Here is a 20,214-nt window from a genome sequence, read left to right on the forward strand (position 1 = left end):
GATGTAAACAAAAATCTTTTCACAGAGCAAACTTCTTTCTTGCTTTCCCTTGCTACCCTTGTACCATTCAAGCATACTTCCAGACCCTCCAGAGCTTATTATTTTTAATTCACAATTACATAAAATACCATTGTCATTAAAATACATTCATACACACAGTGAAGGGCTTTGAAAGAAAGGTGATAGATTCCTTGCCACCATTGTAGTTGCTTATTACCCAAATTATAATGGCTTTTTTGGTACACTGAGTTTCCTAGCTCTTAATTTCTTGCCTCCTTTTGCTGCTGCTCTGATTATAGGCTCTCTGGGGCAGACAATAACTATACTTCTGCTGTGCACATCAAGAACGAGAGGAACCATGGACAGGTCACACAGGGTCCCTCAGAACTATCACAATGGAGAAGTACAATAATTAGAGTGATAAGAATAAGTTCAGGGTTTCCAATTGCAACTGCTAACAGTTGGTTTGGAAATGAAACCCTCTTTGCCCTTGCTTTGAAAATTATCTACTATAATTAGCTTTGCCACAGCATTAATTGCATTTGCGGTAACACCATTCAGCAGGATTTCCTTTAATATTTTATGACATATGTGTGTGTCAAAAGAAAAATAAGCCTCTGAAGCGTTACCAATTCTCCAAAGAATGTTATACATATTTGTGTTTGTCTTTCTGCACATAACACAGGATGATGTCCTTGAGTACAGTGGACTAAAGATCATGATTCATCTGGCTCCATGGATGTGAAAGGAGTGAAAACAATGCGGTGCATTGAACATGTGCCACTATTGGCAATTATTTTTCAACAACAGAAGAAAAAAAATCTGTGTTGAACCCTTCAGTTGGTTACCTGAAAGACAAAGGTAAGGATAAGAATAGCTCATCTCGTGCAGCTATACCCATGGTACTGCAAAGCTTTTAGATGATAGTGTTATCTTACATATTACTAATGTATAAAGTCTTAGAATATTCATGCACAACTGGGTGAGTTAAGGACTAGATTAAAGAGCATCTCCTCTGAAGGCACTTGCACGACAAGTGAAATATAATCTTTCTTTCTACTTTACAGCAATTTTTACAAAGGGCCTTTTTTTACTGTATTCTACATTATAGTTAAAAGAAAGAGAGTATAAAATACTTCACAAAAATATAGTATATAATTCAGCTATGCCTCACCATTCTACCACACATAAAAGGAAATGCTTCATAGACTGCAACTATAGACTACATCGAATGAAAATGCACACAGACAAGATTAAGGTTGCTGCTAGAATAGCTTTATTATTATGAAGTAAATATAATTATTGATTCACTAAGCACTAAGACAGACATTAGCACTGTCAAAAGGAATGTGAAATTCACATACTTTTAAACCCTGCTTGCAACTTACAAACTTTAGGAAACAATGTGTATCATATCAGCCTTGTGTTCAAACCTGCAGTCCCTTCTTGTTCCTTTGCTGGTAGAGAAAGTTATTGTGCGGCATGGTCTGCTCCAGAGCACCCTCTTGCAGACTACTGGGATGATTCCACTGAAATTTAATGAAAACATTAATGTGGTCCCTAAGGGAGAAAAGATGTTAAGAAACAAAAGGGTATCTCAGTTGAGGGCTGAATACTTCTCTGAATATGATACTTTCTGCTTTAGATGGGGTAGAAACACCTTTGATATTAGATTAATGTAGCCTGCTGGGGTCACCCAGTTTCTTATTATCAGCACTGTCAATATAAAAGAAAGTCCCCATTACTTCTCCTGAAGACTTTTAATGGAAGAAAAGTGAAGAAATAGCAAGTGTTGTTGTAGATGACCCTTTAGCAGGATAGTTTATTGCCTTTGCAGAGAGAAGAGCTATTATGTTCATAAGCCAGTCATCCCACAGCATAACACTACAAAATTTATATTTAACATCAATAGAATAATTAAAAGTTTGCAGTGTCAAACACCCAAGAGTACTAAAGCCTAGAATTCAACTTGACTTTACAATATTGATTCATACAAGTGGACATAATCAATTTCAACACAGAGATTTTATGTTGAAGATTACATCTTTTTTTTTTCTTTGTCAAAGAATCATTTAATTCACTGAAATGTCGGCATATATTTTCATAAATATGGGCTCAATACTTATTCTCTCCTTGTTGTTTTGCCCATGCTTTACATGGGGTTCAGTATTGAAATAGTATCCAATTACCTAATATTGCATACATATGATGAGGTTTCTGTTACTGCATGTAAGCATTCTATATTCATGTTTCATTCTTGTGAGAACAGAGGAAGAATCTATAAAATTTAGTGTTGAAGTCTAGCAAGAAAAGTCAAAGAAACCCATAAACTCTGACTGCCCAAGTTAAAATGCCAAATGGTTTTTTATGAGAAATGGTTTCATTTTTCAAATTTTCAAAAAAAAAGATTTTTTATGAGAATTCAATAGTATATAGCACTTTTAAAAACACATTTTAAAAGTTATATTTTTAACTTATTTTAAAAGTTGCTGGTGTTGTTTTCCATTTTAACTGCAACACTCAACACTTCTGCAAATGAGATCTTGGGATTCCTATTAGATATTCAAAAAATACTTTTTGTTTAAATTTGGAATAAGGATGGAACCCAATTTCCTGTTGCAGGTTTCAGTAGCCTTGACTATTGGCTATCTCCCTTCTGACTCTTTCCCATTCTCCTTCTGTCTCTGCAGTAGCTGAAGAAGCCTCCTTCATTTACGTAGAGCCAAGATGTTTACACCAGACAGACCTTAGCCTGACCAAGTATGTAGAGATTTTAGTCCCTTCAGAGTTGATGGCTTCAAGGACCCAGCAGCTGTGTCTTCATGTACACATCTCTAGTAGAAATCCTGAATACAATTACAATGTCTCATTTTTAAGCTGACATTGGCATTGGCTTTCAAGAGAGAATTAAAAAACCCCAAACCAATTAAGCACTAGTACAAAAGTACTGAAACAGAACTAGATATTTTTACTTCCCATAAGTACCCATCTGCATTAAAAAGGCAGACAAAGAACCTGCTATGAAGTCTGTGAATCAATTCCTGCCTGCTTCTTACTCTGTTGCTGACATTTTTTCAGATAACATCACAGCCCTTCAAATTTGGTAAGATGAATTCTATTTTCAATATTATAACTTAAAGGCAATGTAAATGAAGACTTGAGGGCAGGTGCTAAATTAGTAAGCTTTATAATAATTGCTTCATTTTGGTCTGTTCATACTGGGTATTGTAATATCTAATACATATATTATCAAGAACACAACACAGATCACCTTGCTGAATATTAATAACACTATTAAAACACAATTACAACACCCCATACAGAGTTGGTAATAGCTAATAGCACTTTAGTTTATAGAATCTGTTCAAGGTCTTGAAATAATTTAGTAAGTAAGTTTTCAGTTTCCAGAGATAAACTGTTGAGTTTAATGTTGAGTCTAATGCATACTACACTTGAACAAAACTTTCCTCTTCTATGTTTTTTCATAAACAAAAGTTATGTTAAAAAATTACTCACTTTTTTTTGCATTTAGAACTCTGGGCACTTGCACACCAAAATATATGATACAAACATCTTCAACAATATCTTCACACTGTCAGAGACAGAAAAATATTATAAATTTTCATATTTTTTATGTAAGTTAGTTACTTACAAAGAAAAACAAATGATTAAACTTTATTGTTTAATAGGGAACAATATCTTCTTTCCTCTACTTAAAGCACCTCATTCACTGGTGCAATAATTCAGGATGGAATCAACAAGTAAGTTACGAGTTCACAATTCATATTAATAACACTTACACACAGACTGATAATGAGTCTCTGATGTATTCACTGAATACCAGATACCAAGAATATTAGCTGAATTTCAAGTCTTTATATTAACAATCTCTTCTAAAGAAAAAATTCTGCCCCCATGAAATTTGACAAAACATGAAAAAAGATTAAGTTTGCCAAAGAGTAAATACATAATTGTCACCAAGATTGTCAGAAACAATTGCTCTAAGAAGAGGATTGAAACTATTAGAGTTATATAGAATAGTTATTATTAAGAAACAACTATTATTAAGAAACATGGTTCTTATTTTTGCTTAATGCTCGGCCTTTTGGAAGAAGACAGCAAAAATCTTCTGGGGTGAAAAAATTGTGAACATGCTAGTAGACAATACCAAGCAAATTCTAGGAGTTTAGGATTTCCCTATATGTAGGAAGATCTTTACAGTATTATCGAACACCACTCAAAATATTTCCTTGTACTGCTGTGTATAAACCATGGGAAGAAAAAGAGGACTAAACAGAAGACTATAATTTCTTTAAATGTTAGTTGCATTTAAACCAATGCCAGAAAAGAGACAGCAGGAAACTTAAACCACCATGTATAACTGAGGAAATAGAGTTGCCCAAACACTGCTCTAACAGATATTTCTAGTATTGAAATTTTAAGAGACAAGTTTGTTATTGAAGTGCCCAGGATTGCATAAAAAGCACTATAAAATGCAAAGGATTGCAGAATACAGTCTTAGCAAGAGATAAGTACCACATCAAGTTCTCCCTCTCGATACTCTCAAAACAGCAGAGGAAAATGCATTTTAAATACTAGCAGGGGAAGGCCATTAACCTCTGGATAAAAAACAGCACATCAAAACACTCCGAAAATGTTACACCTTACTCTCACATAAATTCAGGCTTAGAACTAGATTTAGTGTCTGTGGTGAGACTTCTGGGGAGATGTACGACTATAAGGAACATACAGTATCAATACGCCTCATTTCCAACCTTTACAAGAGTCTGTGTCAGCTAGTACATTTCACAAAATTACCAGTCTTTGGCTTAAACTCCATTGGATTTTCATCTAACTTATTTTGGTGATTTTCAGTTTCTAACTATCTTTTTAATTGTCCAGATAGTTTGGGGGAAAATCTGCTCTGAAAAATGAGCCATTGACCACTACTACAGGGGGAAAAGAATCTAATGTTTTGCATGCTCTCCTGTAAGCATGCAGATGATTTACTCTGATGTTGTTTGAAAGTTTTGGAAGCAGTATGGGCACAGTGCAGGAAGATGGCTCCTGTAGAAGTTGCTGTGAAGATGCTACCAATGTCACTGAGGAGCAAAATTATAAGCATGCACAGAAAGGACAGAAAAGTCTAGGAAGTGAAAAAATTAGAATCGTAAATATGTGGAATATTATCAATACAAATCAGCAAACAATATCAGTAAGACTAGACTATCAGTGCTTGAGCTGGGATAAAAGTAGGAAAACTTTAGAAGACCCTCACATTTTTCAGAGCAGATCAAGTATTTGAATTTAGTTTGTAAGTTTGTGTCTAGAAATTTGCCTTAGCTCTCCAGAGCCCCAATTTTGCCATTCCTAGTTGCCATATGGATGAAATGTGACAAACAACTGCTTTTCATGTAGTCTTCACTCTTTCTTTCATGCTAGGATTCAAGAGACTAAAATGCAAACAGAGTGTGTGATGTAGTCCCCTAGGTTGTTCCAAGCCACCTCTTGTAAATAACTTCCAAAACCCAGCTATAATCCCTGTTTTCAGCTACATATCAGATATCAGGAACAAAGCCTCAGCCATCCCAACTCTGATTTTCTGATAGTCTTTTCTCTCACTACTAAAACTGTTTGACTCCACCAGAGTCACCAGGAAATACGTAGGGAAAATTAGTGTGTAAACAGGTGAAAACAAAATTCCTGTCTACCTTTTTATTTCTTTTATGTATTTCTTTATATTCATGTTCATTTTTTAAAATATATTTCACAATCTCTCAGATTTTTGTGTTATGCTGTCACTGAATCATATCACTTACACTGTTGACACAGCTTGACACAGTTTGGATGACCTTTTCGAGTTATTGTGTGAAAGAAGGCAACTTTAGAAAAGGTGCATTCTTTCCCATTAAAAATTATAAAAGGAAATATACAACAGTTTGGGTTGGAAGAGACCCTAAAGATCACGTCATTCCCATCCCATCCATGGGCAGGGATACCTTCCATTAGATCAGGCTGCTCAGAGTCTTGTCACACCTGATCTTGTGCACTTCCAAGGATGGAAAGTCCACAGCTTCTCTGGGCAACTTGTTCAGTGCCTCTCCACTATTACAGGAACAAATTCCCCAGTAACATCTAATCTAACTCTACTGCATTTCAGTTTAAATCTATCACCACTACATGTATTATGACTACATGCTCTCATCAAAAGCTCCTCTCCGGTTTTCTCGCAGTACTAGAAGGCCACAACAAGGTCTCCCTGGAGCCTTCTCTTCTCCAGGCTGAACAACCCCAGCTGTGTCAGCCTGTCTTCAGAGGAGAGGTTCTCCACATTGTCTTTATGGTCTTCCTCTGTTCTAACAGGTCTATGTGCTCCAAACTGGGGCTCAGAGAGCTGAATTAAATACTCCAGGTGGATTCCATCTGAGCAGAATAGAGAATATTAATTAAATGCTAAGTTAGGAAGTTTGTTATTTGACACTGAGCTAATGGTCAATTGTTTGAAGGTGAGATATGTGCATTTCTAAAAGCAGATATTCTAAAGAACCAGTAAAGCACTCACTTAAAGGAAAGTAAAGTATGGGTTTTCATCTACACCAGAAGAAATTTGGCATGGATTCTAATGTGAAAAGTAGCAAATCCTTTTACAAATTGAGAGCTTCCTGGGGCAAAACAATGTATGAGAGAAGCAAAAAAAACCCAGGAATACTGACATAGTTGAGAACAGGGGACAGGGATGAAAGAGAAGTTTTCAAAGCACCTATTCTGCAAAGCAATTTTATCCCCTATTCTCAGATATTCTAAAGCACAAATATATCACAAGCCTGAGTAAAAATGCACAGTTAGAGCAGAATTCAGTATGCAGCCTTTTCTACAGGCACCTGTAAAACAGATGTAAGTTGCTTCTTTGCATCACTGCGATTTCCTATAGAGAAATATAACATCTGCAAAGATCAGTGCTGACACATATTTTCATGACTGTCAGAAAAGCTTTTGCAAATATTTTGAGGGCAGATACTACAGTCCGGTTTCCAGTCATTGAGATCATGTATAGAAAAAACAGGCACAAAAACACACCTAACAGAGACTATATGAACAAAGGAGTTCCTGATTTTTTTTTAGTTTTTGTATCTATCAGTTACTGAAGATCCTGTGAGTATATTCAGGGGTCTTAGGCTGGGATCTGATAGGTACCAACTGCATAAATCTGCTATGTCTAACAACAAATTTTTTCTATTTTGCTTTTTAAAGTCTCATTCTCTTTGTTTCCAGCATCAGCATTTACTTGGCTGATGTAAATTCTTATGTACATACATTAAAGAGCACTTGACAGCTTTAATTCGCATGTTTAACTCTTTGCCTTTTTTTACTGTTAAGTCCCCCATTTTCCCCATGCAAACTTTCTCTCTGAACTTTAAGTGGTCTGTTTTGCAGACATTGTGTACTGCAGGTTCCCCAGAGCAATGGTCTGGCCCTTACAGTGCATGGCAGCTCTTCTGCTATAGTCTCCACTTCATTGCTGTGGACTGGAGTGAACAAAAAAAATCCATCTTTGTGAATATAAAACGTGTAGAGAGCTCAGATGCAACTGTACCATCTGGGCCAAACTATCTGCTCGCAGGCTAGAAGGCAACAGAGTTCCCTGAGTTCAAAGAGAAGGAGAGAAAACCAAATCTGACTATCCCTGTGCAGTCAGAAGACAAGGAAAGGATATGTTCTGGAGGGTCCTTCAAGTTTATTACTTTCTATCTGCAATATTTTAGCATATGAAAACTTTGTGTAATTCCTTTTATTTCAGTGGGTATAAAGGCTATATTTCTGCCTTCAAACTCTACAAAAATAGCCTTCAAAAATTATTCTTCAAAAAGTACCCTTCAAAAATGGAACATTAAGTAGGGTTTAATATTTTTTATAAACATGAGACTGCATATTTCTATGTACTTTTGAAGGTAAGACATTTGTCACTTTAAAGAAAAAGGTCCACAAAAGGTGTGCTTTCACTCTAATTTTCCCCTTCCACAATAACTCAAATCAAGTATCACTCGTTTTCCCTCATGACACTTTGCTGAGGGATGCACATAATTTCCAATGAGGTGTCGTACAGATGGTTTAACAGTTTAACACTCTATGTCAGACAAATCAATTTTGAATAGACAAAAAAGTCTCCTTTTATTTTTTTATCCTGGTTGGACAACAACTCAGAGGAGAAATGTTTGAACATTAAAAATTTGATTGAAATTTAAATATGATATTTTTCTTTTTAATGTTGAAGCACATTGCAAAATGTCAAAATTGGTAAAAAGTCATGCGCAGAGCTTTCTAACGCCATCAGTCATCGCACAGCAAGTCGGCCCTCAAAAACTGGCAGAATGTAAATGACAATTATGGTTGTCACAGACAACATTCATGAACATCCATTTCTATTGTACAGAAAAATGTTTCTGATGGTGAAGTAATGTTTACTTTGCAAAACAGATTAGATCAATCCCATCCTAAGAAGACAAATTAAAAGGTATTGCTTGCTATATACTTTTCAGAGGACACAAGGACTAATGTTTGTAACATGAGAAAATAGATACTTGGTTGAATATAAATGCTAAGGAATATGATCATAAAAATGACTGTGAAGGAATCTGAACACCTTTCATGCAATTCATATCTATATAAATACACCTCTGCTGATGACAGTAGAAACTAGCACTTTCACAGGTAGCTCACAGGCAACTTCACAAAGAATGTGTCACCTTTCCCATGAAGACAGGCTGAGAGGGTTGGCATGGCTCAGCCTGGAGGAAGGGAGGTTCCAGAGGCACTTCATAGCACCTTCCAGCACCTAAAGGAGGCTACAAGAAAGCTGGAGACAGACTTGCACCTTTTGGTACCTGAAGGGAGTTGCAAGAGAGGTGGAGAAGGACTTTTGACAAGAGCATGGACATGTAGGGACAGAACAATGGAAACAAGGGAAAATGGTTTAAACTGGAAAAAAAGTGTGTTTAGATGAGGTATAAGGAATAAATTATTCTTTGTGGGTGGTGGTGAGGAACTGGAGCAGATTGTCCAAAGAAAATGCCTCCTCTCTGGAAAAGTTCAAGGCCAGGCTATACAGGGCTTTGACCAATCTGGTCCAGTGGAGGGTGTCTCTGCCCATGGCAGGGAGGTGGGAAGTAGATGATCTCTAAAGCCCCTTCCAAACCAAGCAATTCATTCATTCTGTGCAAATGCAGGAAACAGATGTTGGAACTGATACGGTGGTAAGTAAAAAGATTTTCTCAGCTGCACCTAGTTAGTCAGTGGAAGAAATAAAAGATTTTGAAGCCTGCTGCTGTGCTCAAGTACTAGGCTCTCTGATACTTTATTCAGTAGGGCAGAACTTCCAGACCAATTGTGTCAATTGTCTCAATCAAGCACCATTCTGCAAATTTAAATTTAGAGCCTAGATTTAAAATGTCTTTAAAGTGCCTCCGTGTGTGCACATGCATTCACACCTGCTCTACACAATTCTGGTGACAAATTTATAATAGACTTCCTATTTGCCAAGTTGCTACCTATAATTTTGAAAGGATCTTGCAGAAGTACTCCAAGTGACAGAGCTTTAATGACATCAAATTTGTAAAGCTATGTTAGCAAACTATTGATAATGTTTTTTTTTTAAAAAGTGGGGGAACAAGGAGATGAAGATTTGCTCTGTTTATATATATATATGTGTATGTATTGGTATATGTATGAGAGAGGGGGTTGAAGGCAAAAGAACACTTCTTTGTTCTACAATGAAATCTGTTCTACAATGAAAAAACAAAACAAAACAAATCAGAACCTTTGAGCAAACAACAAATAAAAAATTCAGAAACTGCACAGCAGAAGGAAGAAATTCATTCAAATCCTCTATTATTCCCTTTGCATACAGTCACCTAGAAAAGGATATTTTTCTTATGACTTTTGTGTGATTTTTCTGAATTATGTGAATATTTTTTTTAATTCATGAAAACAATGGAAAAAATTATTTTTCTTTCTATCATTGACACAAAGGCCTTTTTACCAAAGAGCTCAACAATAATTTTCTCTACTTTAGAGTTCTTTTACTTAAACACATACAACATATCGTTGACTAGAAATTGTCGGGCTGAAAAAAACCATTAAAATTCTACAACAGCAACCACTGTGTCATATAAACTATGGCCCACTGGTGTACTACACATTAAATATCTTCTGACTGTGTCCTTCACTGTGCTTCTTACTTCTACATGAAAAACACACAAATTAAACACGTGATTGGTCTGATTGCTAAATGTGGCAATAAGCAGAGCAGATTAAACAGCATAATGGACTGTATGGGATAACAGATATATTCCTTGGTTGTGTGATAACAATTTTTCACCAGCAACTGAACTAAGATCATGTAGGAGTCATAAATTTCATGAGCCTTCAGCACAAAACCATAGAGAAATGAGTCCATGTAGTCTCATTCAATTCTCTGATGGCTGAATTGGTTCACGCTAGACTGCAGACCAACACACTCACAGCATTTTGGGAAAGATGATTCTCCAATTCTTTATTGTAAGAGATGTACCAACTCACTGTGAAAACAATTACAGAAGACAAACTGTTGTACTAGCCGTTCCATAAATAGATCACTGATATTTTGGCAGAGAATACTGGATTAGTCTGGCTTTTTTTAAATTCAATCATAGTGTTGTCTTGCTATTAATTTCCCCAGTCTAATGCATTAATTAAGATGATGAATAATCCTGGGAGTAAGTCTCTGTACTATAGCATTAGAATATAATACACTAACCACTTTCTTAGAACTAGGAAAAGAAAATAAAAAGGAGGAAAAAATGTTCCTTAAATTTAGCCTAGGTATTTTGTCGTTTGCTCCATCAGCTACAGTTACAGGCCATGTTATCCAGGTGAGCAATATTAACATATTGTGATTGTGTGAGCACTTCTGATTTTACAGCTCCCCAGCCTTGGCTGATAGTTTTGTATTGGAGAGTTGAAACTGGACAGATCATCATTCAAACAAACAACAAAAAAAAAAGTGGTTTAAGACCATCCTCCATCCCTGTTAACAGCATCCTTGATCTAATAAAAACTTTTTCTGAGGGTTTTTCCTCCAATGTGTTGGCCTCTTCCTTTGATCATTCTGCCCAGTTTTTAATATTTTGCTACTTCCTAGCCAGGAAAATAAGAAGAATTTCTTACGTGAGAATTACCTTTTGTGGTCCGGTTTGAAAAACACCTCTACTCTCATTTATTTAAAATACTTTTGGAAAATTGAGGAATCTTTGCTTTTTAATCTTATTGAACTTCATAAATTTGAAGAGGAATCTAGCAGAATTTTTGACATCAGGCAACTACATTCCTGACTAGTTTAGAAGAATTTTTGCACAAAGATATGGTTTGAAATCGGTTTATGCATATTCATATATGCAGGAGAAGAATAACTCAATGATATTTACTTCTGTGCTCACTTGCACAGATGTTTTGTATGCACATGAACCATAGTTTACCTTGACCCATTCATAACATTCTGTTAATATCAGGAAGTTGTGCTGACAGATTCGGAGAAATTATGCCCTTTTGGCTGTTCTTTACATTAAACAAAAAAAACATTTTTCCAGATTATTTGGAGCAGAGAGTGTTATTCTGATCTGCAAAAGATTCTTGCAGAACTAGGTATTTTGAAACCAATTATTAATAGTTCAGATTGCATAGGGTCATTCCTAAATTCCTATTAATGTCTTTCTAAGGCTGAAAATTGCTGTCTCTACCTACTCACATTTGCTGTTAGAAGAGGTATATGTTACCAGGATAAAATAAAGCTTCAGTGTAACGACCAAAGGATTTTAAACCAAACACAGTCAAATGTCCCCACAGATTTCCTTTCAGGTCAACATTTGACATGGATATGAAGACAGCATACAAAGTTACTGGTTCTCTTTAAGCAGACCACTTTCTAAAATATACCCCACTGATCTTTCCAATTATTTCCAGAAGTAGAAATTTTTTTTTCTCCATAATTAAAAGTACACTCTTAAAAGTAATATATTTAAAAGTCAAGCTTACCGCAGAAACTACTTAGTCCTATGAAATGTTATAGTTCCCTTGAGCATTACTTGTGGCAGCTTTGTGGGGCTAATTCCTTATGTCACCAAAGCTGAATTTTGTGTTCTTCCACTGAAAGGTGTCTTGCTTTCTATCAGAATATGAATTATATGCATGTCTCAATTTTTTGTTATGCTACACATTTTCCAGGTTTGTGATTTTGACTCAACAAGACTGTTTTCATGGCCCATACTCACCTGTGCAGCTCTACTGCTCAATGTGATAAGATCCTGAAGGAAGTTCAAGGGTGAACTGCAGCTCCTGCAGGGGGGAGACACAGTCACTGGCACCATGGCTTGATTTGATGCAGATCTTTGCTAGTTAGCTGCCTATCTGCTGATTTTCTCATTAAGTACAAGTATTTCTCACTAAAATTCACAAAGGCTTCCTTAAGAATGACCAACAGAAAAAATCTTTAAAATATCATATAACAAAAAAAAAAAAAAAGAAAATTACACAGGATGAATTTTAAAATAGGATAAACACAGGTTTTCACACTTAAGACTTACCTGATACACAGAGATGGAAGAAAAAAGCTCTAGACAAATGTCTTCAGAAAAGAATCTAAAATTTATGCCACATCAAACGTAACAGCAATTTAAAAATATTTGATATTATTAAAAAAACAGTAATCAACATGGTTCACGTAAACTGGAATATAGCTCATAATGGAAAAACCAGAGTTTTGCAATTTCCTCAGATATTGGATCATATATTTGGAAGACTTGAACTTCTATATAAAATTTTGGAATTTTGGGCATAGATTCACTGCAGAACATCCTGAGGAGGGAAAGTATGCAAGTCTAGAAGAAAGATGTTTGGGAAAATTTTAAATCAGGCTTGCTTAGATTACTAGACGAAGGAAAAGTAGGATTATAACTTGTAAGTAAATATACAGTATCTGCGTAAATCAAAAGGAATTGCAATCTGCTCTCCACATTGAGAGAACAGGAAGTATCATCCAATGTGGTCCTAGAAATTTCTAGATGGGTCCAGTTTATGCAGTTAGATAAGTCACCAGAAACTCAAGAATTTGTGCATCAAGTTCCCTTGCACACCTTTGGCTTTTTCCTGAGGCCAGCTTTCTGGATATTCTAAAGAATTCATCTGAGATAAATAAAACCCCAAATACATTATGCAATAGGCACACTGCTACTGTATAGAGACAGGCTCACAGGTCTTCTTGCAATACCAAAAAATAATCTTTTCTTCCAAAAATACAATCTTCACCAAACAGCACTTGAGTTCAAAAAGAAGAGGAAAAAATTAAAAAAAAAAAAAAAAAAGAAAGAAAGAAAAAAAAAGAAAAGAAAGAAAAAAAAAGAAAGAAAAAATAAGGGGGCTATTTGCACAATTGACAGAATTTGAAGCTGCTTTATTCACCATTTGGCCTTTTTTTAAGTGCAGCGGTTAATTTGCATAATAATCACAAGGTTTAACAATAGCATTAATGGCTGAAAGACATGTAAACTGACAGAATTACATCACACATTTTAATGCAATTTAAAAATGAAAGCTCTTCAATCCTAAAACGTCACACAGATCCCCAAAGCTCAGCAATATTTGTGTTTTAAGAAGGCAAAAATCTCTTCCCCAGTCCACTGCGAAAGCTCTGCTCTTTAGTGACTTTCAAAACCCTATTCATAAATACTGATTAGGTACTATTTCACCATAGGGTGCAGCATTACTAGAAGAGCTCCCTACCCAGGGTGAAAATGGAAATGTTAGTACAGTAAATCAGGCCAAATGTCATGGTAATTCCATACATGAAAGATCATCTTTAATAAACAGATGTTAACTTGGGACTCAGCTCATTTTATTTTTAGTATGCAAGTGTCAAATGCCACGGACTGATTTAAGTTGGAAAAGCTATGGGCAAGGAGTGCATAATATGATTGCATTTAAAGGGAAAAAAGCTTGGAGGCAGAGAACATTTGCAGTGCAGCTGGCTGACAAAACTGCAAAGGTACTGGATCCAAGAGACAATTTATTCTGCTAAATAACGGGTCATATGACACATGCCACCCTCCTGAAATTGACACAAATTAAACACTTTTACAACTTGTGAAAGGCTTCTGTACACCTGCAGAGTTCTTTGTCTGCTCTTTGGACTAGTGACTCATAGTACCTGGTTGAGCATAAAATGCATTAAATGCATGAGGACTTTTGTTTCATTCAATTGTAGAATCATTACAGAAGCAATGTAGTAATTAGGGACTTAATTAGCCACTGGCCATATTTTATTCTTCTTATAATAATTAAATGCACAATTAAATGTTCTCTTTATTTGGTTCTTAAATGCACTATTTCATAAAAAGCCCAGAAAACCCAAAACACAACACAAACCCACATATAGCCCACAACATTTGGGAGCCATTACACAAACAGAACAATTTCCCTGCCTTCATGATAGCTCTGCCTCAGGCAAACACTTTGCCTTCCCTCAGTTCCTTGAAGTATAAAAGACTCTTGAATGTTTGGCGATGCTGGAGCCTAGAGTGTCCTTAGAGGTCACTAGAGGGAGGATAACCTCGCTGTGCAGCAGGCCACTTTTTAAGCAGAGATGTACAGGTAACAAATAATAACCACACCCCTTTCCTTTCTGATGAGCTTCTTTCAAGCAATGGCACTTCCACTGCTGACAAACAGGAGTTCCAACATTGTTTCCAAAAATATCAGTGAAACCTGCAGGAAACACAACACAAAACCGGAAAATTGATTGCAGATTCGTACTACATGATAGCATTTAACCCTCCATGAGTTCAGGAAGATAGTTTTTGTCAGCAATGGGAAAACTATGTAAGTCTTCAGTGTGGCTGAAGACTTACATTTTCCAATCCTCTCTAACTTTTCTGTTCTTGGGCATCATAAAAGTTGTCTACCTTATTTGTAAGCATTATGCCTCATGCAGTAGGACTGGGAAAACAAGCTAGTGTTGATTGCCCTGAAGAATGTCTCCTTTGGCCAAAGCCATCTCTGATTTAAGGGGAGAAGTTAATCTGCCTGTATTTCCTAAGGCTCAAGTTTCCAGGCTTTACTTTAGGTCTTACAAAATTTATTGGCAGAAATCAGCACTTTGCTACATTAGAGACTACACTAAAGGATTTTCTAGTGAAAATTGTACCGATGTGTGATCCCAAATGAGAATCTTTGGACCATGGAATACTGCAAATCCTTGCTTCACACATGAAGTCACTTCAGTAATAATACAAGTTCTGACAGTTATGGATGTCCTGAAGTTAAACATGAGAAGGCCGGTGCCAGATCTGTGCCCAGCATGCCTAATACTGAAAACAGAACAAAGGAAAAACTTGCGAAAGACTTGTTCTTAGCTTGGCAAAGAGATTGCTTTTGCAACCTGTGGTGTTTTCAACAATCACAAGTGTCTCATTACAGCTCTCCAGAGAGATGGAGCAGGAAAGAAGCCTTCAAGAGAATCAAGTAATCAAACTGTTGTGGCAAAAGCTCACTAAACATTACCAACTATGACAGATCATTCAATTTCTTCCAGGAGATTCATAGCACTTTGTCATTGAGAAAATCAAATGCATTGCATTTAACTGCTCTGGGACTTTTAGGATCTCCAGTGCAGTATGCAGAAATTTCTACAGAGTGGTAAACAAAGAATGTTTTCTATGGAAAATTCTTTTTCTCCTGTGCATTCTCTGCATTCCTGACATCAGGAACCTCAGTTTATCAGAATAAGTTTTGTTCCCTTCCTGAACAACACAAATGCTAAAAGGACTTTTCAGCTCTAAATATGAGATTTTTTATATGTGTCATCATGTGAAATTCCATGATATCAACAAAACCAGCCATATATAGCTCTTTGACTGGAAGAAGACAACTGCAATTGCTCAAATTACCTTAGTTAAATTATGTTATTTTTATTCATGGTTAAAATAGCATGTGATAATGCAGAAAGAAAAAATCTTTCTTCTTCCTGACAGATCTTCTCTCCATTGTTTGTATCACAGTATATAACTCCAAAGCTTTAATTTATATCAGCTCTATTTTCAAGGAGTATTGTCTCCTCTCCTGCTATGTATAATATGCATACTCTATAAATAATATAAATCAGGAAAGAAGTTGGGGAGAGGATGGGAAAAATAGTTAATATCAGGAAATAACTGAAAACAGTCAACTGTTCTGGTTGAGTTTACCAGTATATTGCTTAAAATATGCGGCTTAGCACTGGGTTCAGCATCTTGCTGGTTTTGCACCATCTTGAATAATCTCATCTTAAAGAACAGTTTATTGAAATCTTATTGCAGTGTTGCAAAATAGACAAATACCTCTTCAAAACTATGGTCAGAACACAAAAGCTGCTGTATATAACTAGAATATGTTGACTGGCCCTTCAAACATTTGTAATGACATTCAATTCCTTTTTTCTTTCTCCCTCTGGAGGAACACAAATTAATTAGTGACTTAGGCACCACCCACAGCTGCATCTCTATTGCTCCTGATTTCTAGTGTCAGCACTAGCTAAGTAAGGTGGAAATCAGTTTCACATTTGCAGTCCTGTTCCCTGATGGTATGTATAACAAATGCACTGTCATATGTATGAAAGAGTGTCACAGTTTAGTGGCAAAAAAGTCTCTAGGTAGAATTTGGTCATGCCAGTGTAGCAGTCTAGGAAGGCTATGAAAGTTAGTCAAGCCTCTTAGAATAGTGTAGAACACTGAGAAAACATAAATAAATCCTTACTTTTCATAATATTGAAATACAGCTTGTCTCATTTTAACACAGTGTTATTTTGCTTGATGCTATTTGCACTGTAACATAACAATCTTCTCCAAAGTTTTTTAAATAAAATTTCTTCCCAAGCTTCATAGTAAAAGATTAATTCTTGGATACTTGATAGCACTTCAAATTTCATGCAGCAGATAGCAACAACCTTGGCTGGGCATTGCTTTTACTGGTATTTGGGTAAATTAACTATGTAATGAGTCCTTGGTTGTCCTTAACCAAAACTTTTCTGGACAGGTTCGTTTACAATGCTCAAACAGAATGACCTTCCAGTCTGGCTTAGAGGCCCCTAGATTGCTATAAATGTGACCTGACATTTCCTTATGGGTGAAAAATTAGATTATAGCAAAGAACACAATAACATAATTCTATTTCAGGGTCTAAGTGAAAGTGATGGTCGAACAGATTAAGATGTAAAATTCCTTTGTAAAATTAAATTATTGATAATATGATGCATACTCCTTGTTTTATCTGTCATATAATACAATTATTTCATACAGTACAGCAGCTGTATTCATTGGTGATGCTGACAAAACAAAAATAGTATCATTGCCAAGAAGGGGGTCAAGAATTTTGGAGGGCAATTATTCTGACTTCTAAAGTTTCATCTTTAAAATAAGAAAACTTGCAAGTTTTGACAGTTTTTATAACGGTATTTAGCCATTAAGCATGTTTTTTTCACCTGTAATGCTAGCCAAAACCACCCACTTTCTACTAGTCTTTTAACAGTATTTAAATTATTACGTGGTATCATGCTCTCCCTAGATGGTCAACTGCTATATCTCAGTCTCTAATAACTTACAATCTTTTACCTACAATCAGCTAGAGGTCCCAAAGACACTAGGTGAAATTGTTTAAAAGTCTAAGGGTTTCATAAGTAACTCTCATTTAGTAGTTGAATACCTAAATGTCATCAAGTCAGTGAACCTCTAGGATCAAAATTAGAAGTAGTTGCAGACAGCTTCAAAATTCTTTGATTTTTCAGTGTAATTCTTAGGATTCTTATAATATTAGAACTTTTAGGTAATTCTTTCAACTACTCAATTCTCCTGAGAAGTTTTACTGATCGGACCACATGGATGAAATATATATGGTGAGCTTACAGCATTTAATTCGCAAAAAATATTGATATTTATAATGGAAGCTTTCAATTTCAACCTTCAGTTTGATAGTACTATTTTAGTGTTCCAGTTTCTCTTTGTGATGTTTGAATTTTTGCAAAGCTTTTTTATGAGAAAGCAGAAGGGAAAATAAAAGGTTAATCAAGAAGAAATTATATGGATTTCCAGAAACTCATATTTTTTTCTGCCAATTCAATATGAAAACAGAGAAAAGTCTGACAAGTGTATTCTGCTTAATGGCTGTGCTGTGTACTTCTCTTAGTGGAGGAATGCACACACACAAATTACAACAAACAAGAACAGGAAATATAAATCCTGGAAATGTTTTGAAATAAGGCACTAAATCAGGCCATCTTTTATCAGCCCAGCAATGATTAGTAATTAAGGAACTACTCACAAAGGATTTCTGCAATTTCAACCATAAAATCAGCAAAGAAAATGGAAAAAAGTTTCTCATTTTTACATCCTGGAATATTTTGAACTTAAAATTATTTATTTCATGGAGGACATCCACATTGTAATTCTGGCCCTGACATTGCCTTTCTTTATACTGTTTTAATTAAATGGGCAAATATCTTACGGTATCAAACAGAAAAAAAGGATTCTGGCCAATGTTTGTTTAATCTCAGCTAGGCACAAAACATTCTGTGTTCTAATCTAAAATGCTACGTCTGTATTTGATCAACACGTCTGCCAAGACCTTGTAGTAACTCTGTAAATATTGTCTATCTTTACGTAACGACTTTTCAAAATTTTTTTTCTAGTGTTAGTACGACTTTCATGCCCTTCTAACCTACTGCCAAATTATATTTTTCCATCAGCCTTTGGATCTGACAAATCTATAATTTTCTTAAGATTGTACTTAATAAATTGTCCAGGCTTGCAGATTTTCTTAGCAAGGGTTCAGAAGTTTCAAATTCATAAAAGATGTTCATGCCCACATTATGATCAAGGGAAACATCTCTTAATCCCTACTTCCTACTGATTTTCAAAAGCTCTGCATTTTATAGTTGTTTAGCAAACTTGCTGTAACATACCAGAGATTCCCAAGGCCAGAAGCAAAGTATACTGTTACAAGCAAAACAACAGAGGACCATTTGAAAAATGGGAGATAATATTATTTATCAGCATGACTCAGAATCTTAGACCTTTGAGATTAGGCCCTTAGTCTGCCTGGACAAGTTAATACTGCTGTAGGTTAGTAGCTCACCTGCGTATATAAAACAGGTTTGGGAGGTCAAAGGGCACTAAACATTTTTCTCTTTTTTTTATTCTAGTTGTAAAACACTGCCTGCAATGTGCCTTTAGTGTCACATTGATCAGAAAGGTGAAGGCAACGCTGAATAATACAGATCTTTCACTTCTTGCTCCACAAGAGAGGAAAAAAACCAACAAAAAACCCACACATAGAAATAGTGCTGAACCTCCTAGGAGCAGAGTGACATTGATATTTTGTGGTCAACAAGCTCTGCATCTCAAGAAATTTCTTTCACAACGCTGTCTGTTATCTTGAGTTTAGACTTCAAATTCCTTCTGTTGATATCAGACCTCATTTTCTGTGTAACATTAGCCTTATCTGAACATAGCCCAAGCATGATTTTGGGAAGAGCTTTTGGGATATTATTAAGTAAATAAAAAACATTCAGTTGCTTAGATGAGGTTTCTGTAAATAAGTCTGCACACTTGTCCCTAAAATAACAGCACTTAGCCATGTGTACACCTAGAAAGTTTCTTAAAAACTTCATAGTACCCTAAAATAGGTGTTTTTTCTTTTCCAGGGAAAATCACGTCAAATACATGAAAATCAAAAAGAAAACAAAGAAGTAAAACCCTCTCAGTGCCTGTAGAACTTAAAACAAAGAATCAAACAACTCCCCAAATCCCCTAAACAAACAAAAACTAACCCAGGAACTACTTCTATCATAACTCTATTGTATTCCATTATGTTGCTCCCACAGAAGAGAGCAGAAAAGAAAGAGGAAAATATATTTGACTTTTATTTCAATATTTTCAAATCAATAGGATAGCTCCGTTGGTTATAACACATCTGAATTAAAATTTTAAGGGGAACTTGAATTAGTTGAAAGCAACTTAATTAAAACTGGGCTTTTTTTTATAGTGAACAGAAATTCAAGAAGTATATGTCCTGGAGCAAATTATCACATTGTCCTATTGCCATGTCAGCTGCATATTCAAAGACAGCACAAGGCCAGAAAATTAATAAAGCACTAGAACA

This window comes from Lichenostomus cassidix, chromosome Z, assembly GCF_008360975.1.
Source record: "Lichenostomus cassidix isolate B80296 chromosome Z, HeHo_3.0, whole genome shotgun sequence".
In the NCBI taxonomy this organism is placed as follows: Eukaryota; Metazoa; Chordata; class Aves; order Passeriformes; family Meliphagidae; genus Lichenostomus; species Lichenostomus cassidix.